The following is a 5,000-nucleotide window of genomic DNA, read 5'->3' on the forward strand; positions in this document are numbered from 1 at the left end:
ACTTTGGCCTCTCTGCTCCACCCCAGTTTTCACGTTGCCATGGTACACTAAAGGCATAGTTCGCCATAATTCCATAAAAATTCCATAAAATTCGATAAAACCATAGGACGCTTTTGAATTCCTGAAATTGAACTTGTGTGTGCTTGAACTTGGGTGTAACCGAGCAGAAGAAAAAAACATCTTCCACACTGTCCAATACACTTGCATTTTAATTGCTCACAACGTTTCTAACTTCCCTATGCTTCTACCTTGTCGTGGTTGGGTTGCTTGCATGCCTCTTAGACTATGAAGGCTACATCGGCAGGTACCCATTCCCCCAGTCAGACTTGCCAGGTGAGGCTGATGATTTCCAGCCCAGGAATTGCTCAAAACCCGCCTGGGAGCATTAAATCCCACCGAATTCTATTGATTTCTATGGCCAATGGTTTTTTTCTTCTAAATGCCATTTTTACTCACAGACGGCCATCCTAAGCAGCCCAATTGGTCCCAGTATAGGTCCAACCCTGCCGGACAGCTTTCTAGAGTAGAGCCCAGATGAAGAGCAGCATCTGGCCCTCCAGGCCCCAGGGCATCTTAATCTGGACCTGGTGGCAGCTAATGGAACACTATACCCACCAAGATGTGAAGTGAAAAGCCCAACTGGGAAACTCCAACTCCCATTGCCATTGTGACACAGCACTCCACAAGTGCACACTGCACGCAACAAAATTGTATTTATACTTCACCCGTCCAAGGGGGCAGCCCCCAATGGCGCCCCAAGGGAGCAGTGCAGCGGGACGGTACCATGACGGTATCACACTGTGTCCTCAGTCATGGAGGAGGACGGAGGAGAGCACTGGTTGATTACTCCCACCACCAACCTGGCGGGTCAGGAGTTGAACTGGCAACCTTTGGGCTACAAGTCTGATGGCTTAACTGCTTACCCATGACTGCCCAAGATCATGAAGCTAGTCAAGAATTCATATGACGGCACCTCCTGTAGAGTCAGGCATGCAGGTCAGTTTTCCTGGACCTTTGAAGTGAAGACAGGAGTTAAGCAAGGATGTCTTCTCTCACCATTCCTCTTCCTCCTCCAGGTGAGCTACTGTAGCACCCCTTGACAAAATACTACGCATAAGAGCCGAGCGTAACTCTTAGCAAGACACCAACGTTGCCAGATTGGGCGGTTACCCGCCCAATTTGGCTGCTTGGGATGGCCGTCTGCAGGTAAAAACAGGAAAAATTGGCCATTTGGCCATTTCCCCTCAGTTTAATGCCCATAGAAATCAATGCAATTTGTTGAAATTGGTCGGAATTTAGCGCATTTTGGCGGTTTCTGAGAACCTTTTGGGCGGGATATGATCAGGCACATCTGGCAACATTGCAAGACACAACAGAGCACACATCACGTATACCCTCAGCCTTCGTGATGGCCACATGAGGTCAAGGTTTACCAGATTGCTTTGTTTTGACTTGATTAGTTTTTACAGAATTTGAGAACTTTTTCACCTTTAATAGCCTACTTAATTTTGCACGTATCTGTAGATGGTATTGAAATTTCTGATACATATTCCTACATGTATTCCTTCATTTCTAGAGATGTGATATTGCTTCTTCTTAGTTTTTTACTAGTATGACCAAAGTACAGTAAGTTTTGCAGTTAAAAATGTCTTATTTCTTGTTATTAAATATGGTGGAGATGGCAGACACTTTTCAGATAAGTGCAATTATCCTAGTCATCGAATAGGCCTACTTAGAATTTGATGGTGGAGGTAAGTATTTGTGGAAAAAAGGTAACATTTGCATATGGGCAGCATGCATTCTGGAAATAAACCACTAAAAATATTACACAGTGCTCCTGTAGCATCTTTGTGCAGATGGGGTCAATTACACAAGCAGCCACACATGACACCGAATGAAACAGCATAATAGAAAAAAAACTACAGTACAATGGGAAATAAGAGTCAAGTCAACAAATCATCAAAGAATGAATGTGTTTGTTTTGTAACTCAATACGTTTGCTTGGCTAAGAGAGGAGGCCAAATAGATCCTACATGCTCAACATCAAGATTTAAATCGACATAATAACGTGTGACAGCGTCACATAAGATAGTTGAGGAGCGAGGCCAGAGCGAGGAGGTGACATAAGACGGCATGGCATACGGCGGCATGACACAAGGCGACATGACATAAGGCAATGTGACTGCATCTCACCGCGTCGTAACTCGATGAGGGACCATGACACATGTGAAGCCACAGAGAGATGACCAACATGACACCAATCAAAACACATAACGATAACACAGCATAATAGTGTATATAACAATTACACAACAATCATAACCAAAACACGTAACGATAACACAGCATAACAGCATATATAATAACAATTACACAACAATCAGAACCAGAACACATAACGATAACACAGCATAACTGCATATATAATAACAATTACACAATAACCATACATAACCAGAACAACATAGGCCTAATAGCAAAATATCACAAAGTTACAAAAATTCAAATACACAGTACTCTTCCTTCATACACAAAGATGCCACTCTAGCTGTGTGTTGTATCAGTATTGTACAAAATTGTAGAAAAAGAGAGGACAGACTGACAGGGCTGTACACAACAGGAGAAAGCGCAACAACACAGCACATTAACATAACATGGAACACAACAACCTTTTTGACATATAGGCCATGCATGTACTACGAGGCAGAGTGTAATCATTCCCCACAATGATAAATATCATGTTACAGTGAAGGGAGAATCAGATGTGATAGGCTGCTGCCATTTAAGAGTGATGCAGCACCAATCTCTGGCAAAAAAAAAACCCCACAGAATCATAGTAGAGGCAGCCATAACCTTGCACATTACAGATACTATAGATGTAGCACAGTAAGTAATTCTGGCACTTGCAGAGACTGAAATTGGACGTTATCACAACATTGTGAAGTCATTTCAGCATTTTCAGGCAGTTCATTGCTAACGCACTGCACAGCAGCAATTCTATTACAAAGAATGATTGCCATGGTGATGAGACAAAACATGCGCATTTCATGAAAAAAGATGCATGTCAATATGAAAATGCCCATTCAAAATGATTGTTTTCAGTAGGCCTACGTGGTAAAAGAAAAGCTATAATAATGTGTTAAAATATGACATGTTACACAAATCATTTAGCCTTCATAAGACTTACGTTACAGATAAAGCAACATATGCAAATAACTTTAACAGAAGCCGTACAAGATAACTCATATCTGCAAGCAAATCCCGTAATCTCAATTTTGTCTTGAATACTTACAAGTCCCAGTAGCATACTTAAGAGTTGGGCCAGCATATAGGCTACGTCAATTGCATTGCTGAGATAGGAATTTATTACCTTATTTGGTGTGTTCGCTGTATCTTCGACCATATAGCCTTTGAGTTTCAGTCTCCTGAATGCAACATTACATAAACATATGGTAATAGTACCCACATGTCATGCATTTCTTTTTTTAAAGATTTTTTTTGGTCTTTTTTTTTACTTTATTCAGACAGGACACTGTGAGAGGTGGACATGAAGTGAATTGGGAGAGAGACTGGGAGAGGTTGGCAAAGGACCCGAGCCGGGAATTGAACCCGGGTCAGCCACATGGCAGGTGAGTGCCCTACCGGTTGGCCACGGCAGGGCCCCTATCATGCATTTCACCAATAAAAGCACAGCCTCACAGTCTACTCTGACATGCAACTCAGTGCTGTACAAAAAAACGTAGTTGTCTGCCTACATGATATTACAGCTTTACATTATCAGTTAGGACAGGACGTTATTCATTGTATTAATGCTCGGCACCTTTCTCTTCCGCTTTCCCATTCAGTGTGTATGCTTCTTATCACCTAAAACCTTAAATCGTGCATGACGAGGTTGCATTTAACCCTCAGAAATGTTACAATTATACATTCAGAACTATGTTGTGTATCAAACGCAATATATGTATCCATATCCTGGTTGAATGTACCAAGACTTGTGTGGTTTTTCCTTCCTGTGTCTCTGTACATAGGCTCACATGAGAGGAGATGGGCAGAAAGAAGCACTGAAGTGAACAAAATTTGGCTGACCACCAATGACAAAAAGAGGCATTACTGTCTTTGGCCGATTTTTGAATGCAGAGCAAGACACCGTGTGACAGCATAATAGAGGATGGAGAAAGAGAAAAATAATGTGTGTGTGTGTGTGTGTGTGTGTGTGTGTGTGTGTGTGTGTGTGTGTGTGTGTGTGTGTGTGTGTGTGTGTGTGTGTGTGTGTGTGTGTGTGTGTGTGTGTGTGTGTGTGTGTGTGTGTGTGTGTGTGTGTGTGTGTGTGTGTGTGTGTGTGTGTTCTGCCTGAAAGCATAAAATGTAAAGTGTGTTCATGTATGTGAGAAAGAGGGAGGGAGAGAGAGGGAGGGAGAGAGAAGGAGGGAAAGAGCAGAAATCAATATTTGTGATTTGAGGATTCCAAAAGAGTCTAGTCTCAGGGGGACCTTTCTATGGTCCACATTAGTCACACGTGCTGAGGGATCAGAGAAGCGGCCTCTGCAAGACAAACATGGCTGACAACAGAACAAACACGGCTTCCTTTTCCCCTCCTTTATCTCTTGGTATCCTATCTTCTTTTTTGTCTTCTGCTCATATCTGTCTCTTTCTCTGCTTCTTGTGTCTCTCTGCCTGTCTCTGTCTGCCCAGTCTCTCCCAATCCACTTTGCTAGCTCTCTTTCAGTGAAGGCCTGAAAGAATCTCTTATTTCCAATCATAAGCGGAGAAAGGAATAATGAAATGTACTGTATGTGAGTATAGCCAGGTATACTTTGCACGATGCCGGATATATGGTCTAGGGGGCAGACAGGCAACAGGGCTGTCATTAACGTTTTTCATCATTGTTTGACTCTACCACGACCTCAGCATGGAAGTTCAGAAGATCACACCTCACGACTTTGTCAATATGGCACCATACGCATGCTCCTGCGTACCTTGTTTCAGGTGTTCTCCCATGC

The sequence above is a fragment of the Engraulis encrasicolus genome, chromosome 16 (assembly GCF_034702125.1).
Source record: "Engraulis encrasicolus isolate BLACKSEA-1 chromosome 16, IST_EnEncr_1.0, whole genome shotgun sequence".
In the NCBI taxonomy this organism is placed as follows: Eukaryota; Metazoa; Chordata; class Actinopteri; order Clupeiformes; family Engraulidae; genus Engraulis; species Engraulis encrasicolus.